The sequence below is a fragment of the Pseudopodoces humilis genome, chromosome 1 (assembly GCF_049639895.1).
Source record: "Pseudopodoces humilis isolate 2021_Gansu_Grassland_sample_001 chromosome 1, ASM4963989v1, whole genome shotgun sequence".
In the NCBI taxonomy this organism is placed as follows: Eukaryota; Metazoa; Chordata; class Aves; order Passeriformes; family Paridae; genus Pseudopodoces; species Pseudopodoces humilis.
Window position 1 is genome coordinate 147,951,958 of NC_142200.1, and position 18,359 is coordinate 147,970,316.

Consider the following 18,359-nt stretch of genomic DNA (forward strand, 5'->3'; position numbering starts at 1 on the left):
GTTAATGACGGCCTCTCAAACTGTAAGTGCTCTACAGCCCAGGAGAGGTTTGAATTCCCTATTCAGTAAATTTAAAGGATGCAGAAACCTGGATTAATTTAACCAAGGAATTTCTTGGACTCTGAAAGAGCAATAACCATTTTGCCCCACCTGAAAAAAAGTTGACCAGTGTTTCCTGGACCCAGTTGCTCTGACTCTTGAACCCTGGAAATTTACCCCATCTCCAACCACCATCCCAGGCCTTACAAGAAACAGACAGACCTCTGGCTTAGTGTGACCTCTTATAACCTGTGCCTTCACCTCCTGGCCATTTCTGGCATCTCAGACTTAGCAGCTGATACTTGGTCATTCCCAGAAAACCACTGAGGCTGTGAGCTTTACCTTTCAGCTCCTTGTGAGGATGGATAGGATGGATTTCTCACTAATCCTCCAGTCCTTCCATTGTTCCTGACATAAAAGCAAAGAGCACAAGGAAATGCCATGCTGCTGGGAAATAACCACCTTCCCAGTTGCACTAGCCCTCAATCTATACCTCATCTCCCTCTCTGAATTCCTCAGAGGACATCTGATTGAGAAGGGAAGGCACCTCATGATTTATCTCCTCTGACTTTGACTGGTCCCTGCAGCTGCATTTCCACCTGCCATAGCTCAACACCCCGCTCCATCCAGGAAATATTGCTCATCTCTCCACACCGCTCTTTGTGATCCCCCTTGTCCCCTTCTGTTTATCTCCCTGCTGGTGGCATTCCAAAAGCCTGATCTTTAAGCAGATGGTCTTGGGAAAGTGATTTGTCAGAGCATTTTTTTTCCCCCCAAACTGCTGCTATCTCTGAGTCCTCCCTCTAAAATTTTACCAGGTGGCTGCTTGTCCTGGGAACGATGGAGCTGCATTGTCCCAGCAAACTTCTCACAGTGCAGGAACAATGCACTGACAATTAAATCAGAACCTTGATTTCAGCCACAGCTCCCGAGTCATGCGGTCGGAGTTTCCACATGCATCACTCTGGATGTGGAGCCCAGAGCTCAGCACTGGCTGGCTCTGGAAAAGCTCTGGAAGAGCCACTTGGCTGAAGGTGGGGCTGGCAGGCCTTGGTGTCCTACAGAGAACGTCAGAGCACCCACGCAGCTCCTGGCTGAGTTCTTTCCCAGGGAGTCCTTCTTCCCCAGGATGTCTTTGAAAGGAGGAGGCTCTTCCAGGCAGGCAGGGTCTCTGCAGGCTGAGGGCAGCCCTAAAAGACTCAAAGCTTTCCTATGCAGCAGCAGAGGCTGAGCTGCAGGAAGATCTCCCTGAAATCAGCCCCTGTGACTGACAGCAAACTCTTGCTGTGCAAACCCAGCCCTCTGAAGATCCATGAGAAAAAAACAGGCACATGAAGCTGTTAAAAACTTTCTGCATAGAAGCTCCCAGCAACAGCATTGTGCTGCTGTGGTGCCAGATGCATTTTTGTCAAATAATAAATTTCAGCTTGGTGCACACCTACTTCAAAGGTATCCATTGCACCTCCAGCCCCTCTCCGTGGGGTTTTTGAGTCAGCAACAGCGCGGACCCATCCCAAGGGAAAGGTGAGCAGGTAGCTTGCCAATTCATCAGAACAAATCTCTCCTTTCTTTTAGTTCTTTCTCCTCTGGTGAAAGGGAGAAATTCCTGGCTCAGGACCAGCACTGCATCCAAAGGCAGAGCTTCATGCCACGGTGAGGGCAGGAGGTGCACGCAGAAGGAAAGCAAAGACGTTTTAATTCCTCTTCCCGGTTTCCAGGGAAGTGGTTCAGGTTCTAACCAACTTCCAATTACTCACCACCTCCACTAAAAAAGTTACCATGCTCTGCCACATCAGCATTTTAACAGAGCATTATTTAACCCCATGGCTGCAGGTTAGGTAAAATCAGAGCTGAGACATCAGGGAGGAGAGAAAGTGTGCAAAGAGTGTCCTGGGGAGCACCTGCTCTTCAAAAGCTTACAGGAAGAAGAAAAACTTAAAAAAAAAATAAAAAAATTGCATTTTCCCAGCTGAAATTGAAGAAAAGGCCACAGCTTCCCATACAGAGCCTGGAGGAAGGGTCGGTGAGCGGGATTTATCCAGCTTCTCTTGAGCATCTCATTTGCAGCTGCACAAGTCTTAGGAGGGCTTCCCCTGGGTGGTTCTCCTCATCCTGGTGTTTGCTCTGGGGCAGATCCAGTGAATCTTGGACAGGAGGGACTTGCTGTTCCCTTGGCCTAACAGGAAAACCCCTGTGTGGGGAGCCCAGTTTGTTACACTCCCCCCTGCTCTCCCAGAGTGGGGGTTCAGTCCCATCCACTGTACCCCAAGATTCTGCCAGCATGAACTGAGACAAATACCACAAATAAAACCTCCTTTAAACCCAAGTGCCAGTGTCCACCTGGCCCACCCTTCTCAAAAAACAAGAGTTGGGATTTTTGCTGCTGCACACAACAGTTTTATATTTATTGTAAGAATTCACATATGTGTATGTGTGCAGGACAAAGAGCAGCTTTTCCCTGGTGCACAGTTTAATGAGTGCAGTTGAATAAGCCCTTGCCCTCAGGACCTTATTTTGGTGGTGATGGAGCAGGGAGATGCTCGGTCTCCACTCAGACCAGCTGGAGAACTGGTTTCAGAGCATTGGCTTCCCTGTGGAAAGTGGCAAGATTAATATTAACTACCAAAAAGAAGGGACTGTTTCAGTTTTGTCCCAGCTCAGACCTGCAAACATGACATCAAGCTTGGGAAGAGAAACCCAGAACTTCCATAAAAAAAACCTGAAACAAATCCAAAAACCCAAACAGGTTTACGTTTTGGATTGCAAATGAAAAGCCCTGGACCTAAGCAGGTGCTCTGTGGGTGACTGCACTTCCATCTCTGGCCCAGAGAGATGTGAGAGGTTTATTCAGAGGGAAATTTTGTTTCTCAAGCACCACACACCTTTTTGGTAGCAGTGTTACCCTCCAGGCTTGTGTTCACACCTCACCTGCGGTGTGTCTGTCACTGTGTCACCCAGCCCTTCCAACCCTGAGGGGGTTGTGAGGCTGCTCTCAGCTTCTCTGGGCAGAAGTGAAAGCAGAGAGAGCAGCACATCACCTGGAAGGAGCCAGGTGAATAAAACACCCCTGAGAACACTGTAAAAGCAGTTTTAGACAGAGTCACTCATCCTGGACAATCTTTTTCACGAGGAGCTGCCAATGGGAGTTTTGTCTGAGCACCAGGAAGGGAACCAGACATCTGAAAGGCTGGGATGGGTGGGATAGCAACAAAGGAGAGTAATTCAGGCCTCTAGCACACTCCCAAAGTACCCAGATAGTCTCTCTAACCCAAAAAAGAACATGATTTCCAGCACTGCCTGTTTCCTACCCTGTGCAGCTGTTTTTGTAAGAGCAGTTTTAAATGAAGGGCCAGGCACAAACCTCTCCTTTCATCCAAGGGCATGGCAACAGGTCATTTTTAGGTAGAAGAGGTCGCTCTGAATAGCTCCTGCCACAGGAACTGCCCAGGATGGAGCCCAACCATGCAATTTAAGGTCCCCCACGTGCCACATCCCTGACATGGATATAAGGTAATGACAAATTCCACTGTTGCTGTACCCAGCACTGCCTCAGATATGCCTGGAGAGGCTCAGATAAAGCCAGATAACAAATGAGAGGGTTTCTGTTACAAGCAGAGATCCTCAGCAATCAAGGCAACTGGATTGATGCACATCACTTGGTGCCTGGACTTTTCAGAGTGAAAGATGCCAAAGACATGAAATGACAAATATTCACCCCTTTCTGCATCCCTTTCACATCCAGAATGGGTGGAATTACAGTAGAAAGGTATAATCATCCAGGATAAACCACAATTAGGCCCATTTCCAGGGCTGTATTATATGGAGAGAGAGCTCATGAGAGGAGAGGTTTTAATGAGTTGTGGGAGAGTGTTTCCCCTGGTGACTGAAGGATCTGCTCCTCTGAGGGGACAACAGAAGTGGAAAAATATACATAAATAAACAAAGAGAGAAACTTTGGGTGTGGTGTGGTTACACTGGAGTCCTTCCTCTGGCAGATGGACATTTCAGACATGGAAAGCCCAGCCTGAGGCTTGTGTCAGTCCAGTGAGGATCTCAGAAGGCTGACACAAAAATGTCATGAGGGAGGGACCTTGAGGAGGGTCAGTGGTGGCACAAGTGCTCCCCAGGGGTGACAAAAACACATCTTGGGCAGGAAGCATCAAGGCTTTGGCTGTGCCCTGAGCTCCCTTCATTGCACTGAGCATTTCTCTTCCTGCTCTGCTTCCAAGTGGGTCACCAGGTATTTAACTCTGTGGAAACTGAGGGTAGGCTTTTGGTCCAGCAGGATGTGCCCAGCACAGAGCCCCAGCATATTTCCAAGCATGGGGCAGGTGTCCAAGCCAGCCTCCTCCTCAGCTGGGGATGGATCACCACAGGATGGGTGGTCCATAATAGAAAAGATAACAACTTCCATGCTCAAAGTGCAGAAACACTTGCACAGCTCCATGGGAAAGACCAGGAGACAGCGTGGAGATCTTCAGCATCCCTGGCCATGCAAGAGCAGGGATTTATTGACAGCCTAAGCCCCAGGGTACAGGAGAAGGCAGGAGACACTGCTCACATCAGGGTGACACTGCTCACAGCCATGGCACAAAACCTTTGCTCCCAGCTGGGAGAACTTGGCAATGCTGCCTCAAAGTCCTGCCTGGGAAAAAACACCGTGAAACCTTCGTGTCTGCCGGAGAGAAAGGAGCTGGAGGAGGATAAAAGATCCTGATTGTGCACGGAGGAGGAGCAGGAGGGGAGGCTCACCTGGCTCTGCCAGGAGGAAGGTGAGGGAATACAATTATAGGGTTTTTCCTGCTCTGCCCGTCCTTGCATTGCCTTCCACCTGGCATCCCGGGGGAACGATAAAACCCCTCGAGTGCCCTGTGATTGTCTAATCTCTACTTTGCAGGCTCTAATCAGCCCATTTGGCTGCGGTGTGTAAAAAGCACCTGGATGATTCACCCAGCATCTAAGTGCTGCTCTGGCGGGGCCAGTTTTCTTCAGCTGCTCTAACACTTGTTTACATCTGCGTTAGGGCAGCCTTGAATAAGCGTGAACCTCCCACAGATGCTAATTCATATCAGCTCTCCTTTGTGTTAAATATTTATGTTCCTAATAGGCACGCCTAAGAAAAATACTGGCAAATGAGCCCGCAGCTCAACTCCATTACAACTCAATTTTACCTCAGTGCAACTCGCATCTCAAACGAGCAGGATGAGAACACATTCTATTTACAGAGCACAGCAGAACCTGCCATTAGCAATCTGTCGATCGGATGACAATAAAACCCATCGGTGGGAACTTCCAAAGACTTTCTGTGGCTGCCTGGACCCCCAAAGGCAGGCGAGCTTTGGGCAAATCCCCACGGCAGCAAAACACAAAACAGGCCAGGCCCAAACAAAACGCTGGTAATTGGTCGCTGCACGAAATCAAAGCCAGTCTGTGCAGAGAGCTAAAGGAAAAGATGTGTCCTGATACGGAGTTCTTGGCAAGCTCAGAGCCGCTTGTTCCAGCCCCAAACGATGTAAATCGGGGTGGGCTCCTTTCAACATCCTGCCTTGTAACAGGGGAGGATTGGTTTTATTTTTAAGTATGGAGGATATTAAATTTTTGTTTCCTGCTATCCCACGTAAGAAAAGTCCTGAAGCAGCTCTGGCCATGTTAAATCTGGCAGGGTGCAGGAGGCTCTTACCTGGCTGCAAAGTGTGCGATGTCCTCGCAGGTGCCCCTTGTCCACCGAGCCCAGCTCCTTCTCTCCTCTCCTCTCCGCCGAGTTTCAAGGCACTTTTGTTCACTGTTCTGCTACCTTGTCAGCTCGGGAACAGCACTGTTCGGTAATTCAATCCTCTTCTTAACCGCAGAGACACTCCTACCCGGAGATCACACCCATTCCCAGGCTCACGGAGGGACAAAGAGGGAGCCGGTACGGGAGAGTTCCAACCAACTCTGTTTGCATCAAATATCCGCCGCTCTGAATTCGCTGAATAATGATTAAGTGCTGCTTTCATTAAAAACCTGTTTTGTCCAGGTTTAGGAGGGCACAGGAGGGATTTTTTTTTCCGCCCTTTTCTCGGTCTCTGCGGGACAAAGCAAGGTGCGGTGCCGGGTTAACTCTTGGGGCCAAAGAGCTCCAGCCCCAGCCCCTGGCTCCGACTGTCCCGAGATTTGGCAAAGCAGTTCCGAGGGGAAAAGTTCTGGGGGAAGATTCCTGCTCTTCTGCTCCCTGCAAGGCCGAGCTGGGTGTCCCTGTGCTCACAAGGACAGGGTGAGGATTAGTGACTGGAATGGGGATGTAACAGAGCATTGGAGTGTTTAACTGGGCTGCCCTTCCAGGAGCAGAGTAATGATAAACCAGACAGCTCCAGCAGCGTTTGCTGAGCCACCTTCAGCGGCAGAAAGCTGTGTGAGTGGACACCTGTAGCTTATTGCTGAGGAAAAAATGACCTGTGAAGGATGGCTGTAATATTGCAGCCACTGAAGGCTGCCTGATGTGGCTGGCTGGGGGTGATCTGAGGAAAAACCATCTCCTGGCATTCCCAGATTGCATTCCTGCCTGCCATGTGCGTGGTGCTGCTCGCTGCTGAAGGGAACATCCCTGTCTGGAGAGGGCACTGCTTGGTACCTTGTCATCACCCCCAGCTCTGCTTTTGGGGGACCCAGGGCAGTGTCCAGCTGTGTTCTGCACATCTCTGAGGATGGAGAGTACACACAACCTCTTAGAACTGGGAACTATTCTCACCCTTCCCTTCGGATACATTTTTCTCTTGTCACTTCCTTAATTTTCTAGATTAGCCCCCCACAATCTGAAAATAAATATAAATCAGCTCACCAGCTAAACCAACTGGCTGAATAGGTTTAAACCACAGTTCCCACAGGTCTCATCCACTGACCACTCTTAGACCTCAGGGACCTGCAATGGGAAGAGTTCCCAAAATACCGGTGACGCTGCCTACAGACCTGTGTGCCACTAACCACAGAGAGCTGCAAACCAGGGCATGGGCTGGACCTGCTTATTCAGCCTGGGTGTGCCCATTTCTGAGAGGATCACTGCAGAGATCTGAGTTTCACAGTTTAAGATGCAAAACCAACTCCTAGCAAGTGATTTCACCCTTTATGTCTGCAGTCTACATCTCATAAACCTGTAACACCCTTCAGCTTTCATTTTTCATTATTTTCATTTCATTCTTTCATTTCACCATGCTGGGAGTGTTCATCTGTTTCAGGGGACAGAGGAACAATGTTTTGTGTTTCCTCCAGTCCACAGAGAATGGGGACCTTCAACAGAGTCTGGTTTTATCTTTAGGGTCCACCCTAAGCCCACTGCTGGCACAGCAGTGAGGGTCACACACCAGCAGATCTGGTGGGAGGCATTGAAAGGTGGGGTGAAAACACCTGGAATCTTGGAGGATCAGCACTAAACCATGTTGTTTTCCCATTCCCCTTTTGCCTCATTATCCCCAGAACCAAGGGTTTAATTAATAGTTGGGTCTCTGGGTCCTTTTTGATGCTGATGTAAATCAAGCCACTTCCATAGCTGTGGCTGCACAGATCTGAGCTCTGAGATGGAACCTGTCATTTCTATACCCACAGCTTTGCTCATGCACTTCAGGCTCACACACAGGTGATGCCTCTCCTCCTCTCCATTAGTGCCACAGTGAAGAAGCAGTAAATTATCCTGTTGAGCTTTTAAGGAGCCCAACTCTGCAGAAATATGTGTAAAACAGTTGAGAACAGTCAATGCCAAGGGAAAAGAAGATCTTCATCATAAAACATGGGCTCATTTAGTGCTGAGCTATAGGCGCTTTTGCTTCCTGCTAATTCTGGTTGTGCCATGGGGTTATAGAGCAGAAAACATTATTTCCGAGCAGTTTAACTCAGTAGTGGTGGAAAACAACACAGCCTGACTTTCAGAACTGAAATGTGGTCTGAGATGTCTCTGTCCAGCTGTGCTTCCCATGTGCAGCTTGCTGCACTTGTGTCCTGGTCCTCAGCCCTGCCCTGGTATACCCAGAGCTCAGAGATCTTGTGGTTTGATATATTTTTGGTGCATGCAGGTGGCAGATGAGGCTGCTCCCAGTGCAAGCCCCAGACACTGAAAGCATTGTCACAGGTCCAGGCTGGGGTAAATCAGAAGCTGCTGGGAGGAAGAGTGCAGAACTGCAAACTCAGGGTTTGGCAGCAGAATGGCCCAACATCTGCCTCAGCCTGGAGCATCCCACATGCCTGTGGACAAGGTTGACATTGTGCATGGGGAAACAGGCTCTGCCAAGGATGTGTTTGCAAAGTGACACGTTCCAAAGGTATTTCCAGCCCACTTTTGGGTATGGAGCTCTGGGAGGAAGAGGGAAGGGCCAAGCCCTGCAGATGAGATAACACAGCAGGGGCCTCATGCCTTGAAAAAGCAAGGAAAGGAGTTAAAAGAAACCCCACAAGCTGCTCAAATCACCAGTGCTTCACCCATCAGTCTGAGGTTAAAGATCCTGACCTGTAATAGCAAAAGCACTGCATGAATTTCTGAGAAGCTTTCAGGAGAGCTTTCCTTGCCCCACAACCCAAGCAAGTGACATTCCACTGCACATCCCTCATGTGGCCTCACTCTTCTCTGCTCTATAAAACTGTGATGTCCAAAGGAAAATCTGCATAGCGCCTCTTACAGGTGTAACTACTGATCTGAGAGGGGAGGATTGGGTTAGAACCTACTGCTTCCTCACCTCCTGTGCTCCTGGGTGTGGGGGAAAAGTTGAGAAGGCAGTACAAATGCCTGTGAGCTGACTGCAAGATCATCTCTCAGATGAGACCTTATCACTCTCTACAACTCGCTGACAGGAGCTGGGGGTTGGTCTCTTCTCCCAGGTAACAAAAGAAAAGAGGAAATGGTTCCAAGTTGTGCCAAAGGAGGTTTAGTTTGTATATTAGGAAAAAAAAATTCAGCACCACAAGGGTTATCAGGCACTGGAACAGGCTGACCATGGGAGTGGTGGAGTCACTATCCCTGAAGGGATTGAAAAGGTAGATGTGGTGCCTGGGGACAGGGTTTAGGGATTGGCAGTGCTGGGTGTACAGTTGGACTTGATCTTTTGGGTCTTTTCCAACCTAAATGGTTCTGTGATCCTGTTGTAGAGCTCTGTGGGCAGCAGCTGACAGGGCAGCACAGAGCAGCCCTTGACAGGCACCAGGGTGCTGGTTAATGGTTAACAGCAGCAGATGGGAATATCTGGGGACAGGAGAAGGTGCCTGGGCATTCAGGTGAGGAGTGAGGCTGTCCTGCAGTGCACAGCTGGGCTGTCACACACCTCTCGAGCCAGCAGGGCTCCTCTGGTCACCTCCTGTCAGTCAGTGGGGTTCTCCCTGCACACAGAGAAGCCTCAGTCCTCCCGAGGAGCTCTCCCAGCACAGCTCTGGGGCATCGCCGGGCACGGAGCCCTGGGAAGTGCAGACTGTGGAGGCAGGGGCAGGATGGGCCCATTCTGAAGACACGTGTGGCCTTGGCACACCAAGGACACGAGGCAAAATGCTGATTTGGGGCAGGAGTAGCTTTGGCAAGAGCTCTGAAGATGCTGTTCACCCTTCCAGAGCCAGCAGCTCACAGCAGGTTAAGACAGGAGCAGTCTCTGACACGGGGGTTACAACACTCATGCTGAGCAAACCTGTAGCTGTTGCTCCAATTTATTACTTGGCCATGGTAGTGCCAAATCCGTTTTGAGCCATCTGTGTTGGGCTGTGGACAGGAGATATGGGGCTCGTGTGTCCTCAGGCTTATGGGCCAAAGTACCCCCCTGAAAGAGAGACAGAGATGGTGACTTCTTGCAGCATTGACAGCAAGGTCTGACAGGGCTTCTGGTCGGCCTTGAACCCTCTTCTACATCCTAAAATGTCTATAACCCATCCTTGAAGGTGGGATGCACAACTCTAAGTCTCTGCTAGCCAGGAGAAATACCTCAGTGAACATAACTCTAACAATACTGATGGAATGGCTGTATCATGTCCCTTGGTCTGTCTGTGTGAGCTCTGGCTGGAGTTTTGCAGAGGGAGGGACAGCAGCGCGTTTTCCAAAATTACATTTGGGAGAATTACATTCTCCCAGTCTTTGGGGAGGAGGTTTAGTCCAGACTCCTGGTGCTGAACAACTCCTGTCTTGGAGCAAAAGAGCTGCCCTCCCCTTCCAGGAGGTTAATCTGCAACTCTGGGTGCAGGGGAGGTGACAGGAGGGGCAGCTGCCCCTGCCTGTGTGCACTGTGGGCGTGGGCTCCTCTGCACCTCTGCCTGTTTAATCTCACCCACCACTGCCAACAATTAGCAGGTGCACTGAGAAAACAGGATAGCCCGGGTGGGACCGTGACGTGGCAGCCCTGGCTGCCTTCCAGCCAGAGGAGGAATGCAGCACAGAGGCCCCAGGCCAGATCTGGATGTGTTCAGACCATTGTGTTATCTGAGGAACCTTCCAGAAGCACCCAAATCCCCAAGACCCATCACCCCCTTGTTGCTGTTAAACCCTGCTCCTAATGCTGACGGGCACGAGGTGTTCTTTGGGTTATCTCACAAAGATGGATCAGGTTTGTGCCAGGAAAAGCTGGGGTTTGCTGCTGCAGAAAATGCAGCTTTTCCAGTATGCCAAGAAGCTTTAGGGAAGTGCTTGGTGGCAGTGAAGACTGATTTGGAGCTGACCCTCTAGGGAAAGAGATGGAGTCTGATGGGGTGAATTTCCAGAGTAACCATGGGGGAGCAATGTGCAGGAAAACAGAGCTGTGCTGTTCCTGTTCCAGAGTGTTTTTCTCAGTTGTACACAAGCCACAACTGGCTGAGCCATATCAGCTGCTGAGTCTTGATATTAAATTACAAACTTCTAGAGATCTTAAGTCCTGATTCAGGACTTAATCCCAGGTAAGGCATTGTGGGAGCCTTGCACTGAGGTGTTTTCCAGTCTCATGTCTGTTTTAAGAAGGCAGCAGGGATTATTGCTTGCCCTGAGAGGGATTGAGAGCTGGGAGGGAGCACAGGATACACACAAAGGTTTTCCAACCAGGACCACTGGAAGGAACTGGGTAATAAAGGCAAAACCAAACCCAGATCACCCAAAGACAAGCCTGGCAACTTGGTAATGGTGCCCAACCTCCTCCTGATCATCCTGTCACCACCCTGTCCCTCAGCCACAGAATCATTAAGGTTGGAAAAGACCTCTCAGATCACTGAGTCCATCCATTCACCCAGCACTGCCAGGTGCTCCACTAAACCCTGTCCCCAAGTGCCACATCCACAGGTTTTGAACACTTCCAGGATTGGTGATCCCACCACTTCCCTGGCAGCCTGTTCCACTGCCTGACCACCCTTTCAGCCGTGGTACAGATCAGGTGTTTCCCTTAGAGCAATGTGTACACCTTGAAGGGGGAGACAGTGGGAGAGGAAGGAAAAAACCCAGAGTGGATCAGTGAAAACTAACACCCCTGCAAGGAGAATAGTTCTGCAAATCGCTGTATGGATAGTTTAGGAGTTTCACAAAACCTCAGGGGCTTTCTCGCAGCCCTAATGAAAACCTTATGGAACCCAGAAAATTGCAGCACACTTTGGGTCATCAGGCAGAGCCCCTGCCATTTCCAGCATCAGCTGAATCCAGCAGAAGGGAGACATTCCACAGGCAGGGGAGGCTCAGTCCTGGCACTGGTGCTGGTTAATGGGTGTGTGAGCCTGACAAAGGTCATCCCACGGCATCCTGTGGAGGGGGAAATCACTTGTGCTGTGGCAGTGACAACCCTTGAGGTTCAGGTTCCTTGGACCTGTCCTTGCATGAAAATCACACCATGAGCAAGCAAGATGAGGGATTAATACCCTGTGCTAACATGGGAGCTGAGGCAAACAGAGGTTATTTATGCTTTTTGGGAAAGATGACATGGGATGTCCATGCAGGAACCATAAATTTGGCTCAGTTTCCCCACAGCTCACCCCCAACCTCTAGGAGAGGCAGCCTGGGATTCTCCCCTGCAGGGTACAAGGCTGCTCCTTTAGCACTCAGTAATCCAACTGGGTTTTAATCCCAGTGGTTTTACTGTGGGTCAGGATCATGGGATGCTGAGGTAGCTGTGGAATATATTGGCTTTACTGGTGAAGGCAGCTGGAGCTCTCACCCTCACCGTTTATTTCCTTTTTTCCTTCTATCCTTTTTTCCTCAGGCAGACCAGAAGTATTTACAACTGTGGGAAACCTGGTTGCTCCTGTTGGTGACCATACCCTAGTGCCCACAAAATAACTCCACCCTCCCTTGCAAACTTAATTTTTAACCCGTCTCATTTCAGTGACCAGGCTGCACGTGTGAGTACAGAAAGTCACCGTGTGCTCGGGTATGGGATGGGGGTGAAATCCTGAATCCCTGCCTTTGCCAGGGCTCTCCAGCCTCTCATGAAATTGTTAGGATCCCAGCAGCTGCCAGTCTGTGGTGCCAGTCTGGAGAGCACGGGGGATGTCCTTTTCCTGTGTCAGGTGGGAATTGTGCCCTGTGAGAAAATTCAGATTTTTCTTAGGGACTTTTGAGTTTGTTTCCCCAAAACAGAGCAAAGATTTCTCCAGGACAGCTAGTCTGGCAGCTGAGATCATCACTCCTCTTGTTCACATCTGCTAAACAGCTCGTGAATCCAACTCTGAGGAGGTGCAGGAGTGTGAGGACAAGCCCTGCAAGCTCCTGAGCCTGGGAATCTGCAGGCAGAGCCGAGGTTGTGCCTGCATGGCCAGGGGGACAGCGGGTGACCAGGGCTGGGGCTGCCCTGGCAGAGCTATTGTCAGCAGGAATGCAGCCCTGCCTGTGCCAACCAGGAAGGAGCAACAAAAATCCACCACCCCTAAAGGCTGGGAAACTGCCACCCCCCGTTTGTCACCCCTCCCTGCTTTGTGCAGTCCCCAAAGGGCGCAGTCACTGTCTGTGCCTGATGTCCTTCCCTGGCCCATTGCCCCCCACGTCAGATGTTGGTCACGTCAGGCTGCTGGGAGGAGCTGTGCCACCTCTGCTGCCAGCACCAGGGGGGTGATGATCCCCATCACAGCCCGGGTTCAGCTGGTGGAGGAGCACCAGGCACTCCAGCAGGTGCTGTACACACTCCCCGTGTGGCCCAGGCACTTGTGCACATCATCACCTCCTTCTCGTGGATCATCACAGACTGGGTGGGCTGGAGCGAGCTGGATTAACTGGGAGCCACAGAACTTCCCAAAGATGGGACATGGAGTAGTTAAGGCTGGAAAAGGCCTCTAAGATCATGGAGCCCAACCATTAACCCAGCACTGCCACGTTCTCCACCAAACCATACCCCCAAGATAAAGTGCAGGTCTGATTTGCATTATTACAGCTTTTCAATGAGTGGAGAATTCAAGCAGCCATTTTTCAGGCAACATCACAGTCTTCACAGACTTCAGCTGCCTTATCAGGAGTGATCTCCATAGAGTCCAAGGCAGAGCTGAACCCCCAGCTCCTGTAGCCCCTGTCCCCTCTGGGCCACACGTGGAGTTAAAAAGCCAGCCAGTCTTGGGTGCCAGCAGGGAATGGTGTCCCCCAGCCATGGCATGTGCATGGCAGGCTGCTGAGGAACAGCGCTGCTGCCTGAAACCCTCTCATTTTCACTGCCACAAGGCTGATACAGCCAGTGCATCCCAGGAACCTCTTGGGGTTATTCCATGAGAATAACTGGAATATTCACACGGACACCACCCAGCAACAGCTCAGAGCTCAGCTGAGCCGAGAGCCTTTTCCCAGGAAGTTCTGGTTACTGTGTTTGAACACCAAACAAGAAGCTCACGTTTCTTCCCTGTGGGATGGGACTCCAAATACAAGTAAGAGGTTGTTCCTGGGGCATCCCTGTGCCACGCCCCAACAGGAATTGGCTGGATTCTTGTGTCTCCTTCCTGCTTTTCCAGGCTCTTGTGAACAGCAGCACTCACTCAAAGAGCTCATCCTGCAGTGTTATCTCACCTGTTTTTGGCACGAGGAGAAAGCATGAGGAGTCACAGAACTCGCCTCTCTTTACTCCCAGGGCTTGGCTGATTTGGATTAAACGCAGCGGAGCGGATGGACACCAGCACACAACACAACACGAGACACCAGGAAATCTCCCTGACCACCAACACCGCCTGGGGACAGGCAGTGGTGGCACCAGTGACAGCACCACACACCTGGTGGCATCGATGTGCACTGGAACGTGGGCCCTCCCTTGTGTCTGCTCGGGTTTTGCCTCGCCTGCAGACAGAGGCATCACTCCCTTTGCAAACAGCAGAAGAAGGAGGAGGAGGAGGAGGAGGAGGAAGGTGGCACCGAGGCTCACCACCCCTGGGAGGAGGGAAGGGCAGGGCACTCACACCTGAGCAGGATTCCTGGCCCTTGAAGCAGATCTGCTGCCCCCACTCTTGGGTTTAGATGTTTTCTCTCCTCAGCAAGGATCTGGATGAGGATCAGAATGAAAGTGGGACTCCTCTTTGCTCAAAGATTTACTGGGGAGGACTTTTCCTGACCACATTCCTTCTGCACAGAAATCCAGCTCCAGAAGAGGATTTTGGGAGAGGCCTGCAAACAACGCCTCCAGGGTTGCATTCCTGTGCTCGTGGATGAATCATTTTCCAGTCCCACAAGGAAAGAACCCATCTCAGATGCACTGAAGGCCAGGAACCAGTTGAGGGAGGGGATTGGAACAGGCTGGACTAGTTTCCAAGCTTCAGACAGCTGAGTGAAGCAAAGGAGAGCAGTTAGCACTGAGCACTGTGTGTTTGCACATCTCTGCCCATCCTGGCAGCTGCAGCCTTTGTTCCATCATGGGTACCACAGGAGACACAGGGATTGGGGAGCTGAAGGGGACACAGGGATTGGGGAGCTGAAGGGAACACAGGGATTGGGAGGACACAGGGATTGGGGAGCTGAAGGGAACACAGGGATTGCTGCTGGGATAACCTGCCTGGGAAGCAAAGGATCCGATGTTTCTAAAGGACCACATTTTGCATGCAGGAAATATGTGGTCTGAACAACTGAAAAATCAGAGGTTTCTCAGGAACATTTTTGCACTTCACACAGAAAATGGCGATTATTCAATAAAAACCCACGCCCCAGCCCTCAGCCATTTCAGCCAAAATCCAAACCACTTCAAATCTCCAATGATGCAGGCTTGAAGTTATTTCCTTCCATCCCCTTTCTCCTCTGCTAAATCAGCCTTCCCAGCTGGATTTCACTTCCCAAAGTCTCTAACCCTCTTCACTGGGATGCTTTGCACCTCACACTCCCTGATGGCAGAGCAGCAGCAGGTGAGTCCTTCTGGCTGCTGGGAGCTTCCACAACATTTGCTTTTGAAGAAGAGTCCAGATGCATTTGTGCCAGGAGATTTCAGCTGCAGATGTTCTCTGGTGCCAGGGGTACAGGGGTGGCCAGAAGCCTCACGGTGACAGTGACAGGGTGTGTGCTTGTCCGGATCAGGGGTGTCGGAGAGGAGGGGAGGGGAGGGGAGGAGACTCGAGGAGACTCGAGGAGACTCGAGGAGACTCGAGGAGAGTTTTCAGCTGGAAAGGACCTACAGGAATCATCCACTCCAACTGCAGCATGTGTCCTTGCATCAAGGATGTAGCTGTATGGCTGTCCTTACACATTGCTGAAATCTCATTTTTGAGAATTAATGTTGAGAATTAATCCTTCTTTTTGATGTGACACAAATCAGACATCCTGCTGAAAGCCAGGCATTTATCCTGGTAACAACTTTCTCCCTCTTCTAGAATCCTAGGGTGGTTTGGGTTGGAAGGGACTTTAAAGACAGTCTAGTTCCAGCCCCCTGCCATGGGCAGGGACACCAGAGGAGAGAAGAGCCTTTCTTGGTGGTGTTTTTCTTCCATGGTGCTTTCCACACTCTCTGTTCTGTGGCACTCCTAGCCCACTTTATCTCTGATTTCTGCCCTAGGGCCCACTGGCACTGACCACAGCTCCTATCGAAGCCTCTCTGGCATCCAGCAGAGCAGCAGCACTTATTTCTCACTTTTTATATAACTCCCCTTTTGAAAATCCCCATTCCTCGAATGAGATAGGGATTTTTTTGGCAATGGTTTGCTGTTTTAAACTTGTGGTTGTTTTTCCTTCTGAAGCACGGCACAGGTGATCCAGCCACACCTTGTCATTCATTGCACAGGCTCATTCAATCTTTAAATTTGGAAAAGGCCTCTCTGATCCGTGAGTTCAATCTTTAAGCCATCACTGCCAAGCCCACCACTAAAACCTGTTCCCAAGGGCCACATCTACACATTTTTGGAACACTTCCAGGGGTGGTGACTCCAGCACTGCCCTGGGCAGCCTGTTCCAATGCCTGACCACCCTTGTGGTGAAGAAATTTTCCCTGATATCCAAACTAAACCTCCCCTGGCACAACATGGGGACATTTCCTCTTGTCCTATGGTTTGTTAATGGGAGAAGGGACCGACTCCCACTTCATTACCACCTCCTTTTATCTCCCTGCTCTCTACTCATGTATTTGATCTGCTTGGATTTGTCACTCAAGGGGATCTTCCTGCTCACATTTCTGATTTCAGTCATTCCCAGGGAAAACTCTCTTCTCCTCCTCATGGAGTTTCAACTGCAGATTGTTCCTCCATGGCTTCAGAGACCAGGGCTGGGTCTCTTCAGGGCTGGGGGAGCATCAGTCAGGTGTGGCTGGATCCACAGATCCACTGACAAACTTGATTTTGCACGGAGCTCCCCTAAGACAGCAGCAACCAAATCCTCACAGGAAAGGGCTCTCCCTGGGGAAACTGCTTCAAGAAATGATGCTTGGGCAGCTCCCCCAGGCCCACTGAGCTTAAGCAGCTGAGGTTGAGACAGGAGGGTTTAGTTCTTTCCAGGGGGCTTTGGACATGACCAAAGCATTATTTTCCCCCCAGATTTTAAGCAGCACTTCTGGTCAGTCTGGGGGAGCTGAAGGATGAGCAAAGCTAAGTTACAAACCTCTGGTGGAGGCAGACATCAGCTGGAGCAGGTAACAGCAAGGGAAACACTGGCCTCAGCCTGCCCAGGGGGAGGTGTCCCAGCCCATGGCAGGGCCTTGGAACTGGATGAGCTTTAAGGTCCCTTCCAGCCCAAACCATTCCATGATTCTATAAATGACTTTTTGGCCATCCCCACCTTGGGCTGACCTGAGATGAGAGAGGCTTCTCCCACCACTGTTTTTCCCAGCAAACCTGATGTTATTTTTCCCACTCCTGCACGTTTTCCAGCTCAGACAGCCGAGGTTTGGTGCAGAGCTTTGAAGCTGCTGCCTTGGCTGTAGATCTGAGGGCAGCTCCAGTATCTGACAGCTTGAGCTTCCCATCCTCCCTCCTACCTCAGCTGATACAGTCACTCTCCCCTCCCACCTTGCACTGTGCAATTTTAAACAGATCATCAGGATAAGCTCCGAACATTTCAGAGAACAGGGCTGTGCTTTCATACAGTTTACAGACCTGGACTTGGGACCATTTAGAATTTGGCCTCTCTCCCCCCTTCCCTTCCTTGAATAGTGGTTTAGGCTACCTGCAAGCTATAACTGAATGTTCAGAGGCCACACAGATCTCACTGGTACAGTAGCAGCCTTAGTTTTCCTGTCTCTGTGTTTCTTTCATTACAGCAGTGCAGCTTTTTTGTAACAGCCTCAAGGCTGTTGGTTGATAAAAGCAGTAAAGCTGTAGTTGCTGCTTATTTAAAGGAAAAAAAAGGAAATAAAATAAAAAGCACAGAATTGTTATGAATTTTGAAAATGCTGTTGAAAAAAAATTACTTTTTTTGCATTGTTCCTGAGCTGTCATAGGGCAGGAAGGGGAGCAGAAAGTTTGTAGGAATAGACAATGTTGAGGTGTGTTTTGATAAAATATTGGCATTTAAAAAGACAACTCAGAGCACTTTGACCCATCTCTAATTGCTGTCATTCTCAGCAGGGCCATGGCAGGTGGGATCTCTTAGAATCCCAGAAAGACTTGGGTTGAAAGGGACATTAAACTCATGCAGTACCACCAGGGACACCTTCCACTATCCCAGGTTATTCCAAGCCCCGTCCAGCCTGGCCTTGGACACTCCCAGGGATCCAGGGGCAGCCACAGCTGCTCTGGGCACCCTGTGCCAGGGCCCCAGCACCCTCACAGGGAAGGTTTTACTCCTAATATCTAATCCAAATCTTCTGTCTTTCTGTTTAAAGCCATTCCCTGTGTCCTGTCCCTCTATCCCTTGTCCCCAGTTCCTCTCCAGCTCTCCTGGAGCCCCTCCAGGCCCTGGAAGGGGCTCTGAGGTTTCCCTGGAGCCTTCTCCTCTCCAGGTGAACATTCCCAGCTCTCCCAGCCTGGCTCCAGTCCCTGGAACATCTCCG

General features: G+C 50.4%; 1 protein-coding gene across 1 annotated transcript in view; it reads right to left on the bottom strand.

Annotated features, from left to right (window-relative positions):
- VILL (villin like) overlaps positions 1–6,254 on the bottom strand; it is a 33,420-nt gene extending 27,166 nt beyond the window's left edge. The window contains exon 1 of the mRNA XM_088064119.1: positions 5,720–6,254. The gene's annotated coding sequence lies outside the window, so the exon portion shown is untranslated. The remainder of the gene's footprint in view (positions 1–5,719) is intronic.
- Between the last annotated feature and the right edge of the window lie 12,105 nt (positions 6,255–18,359).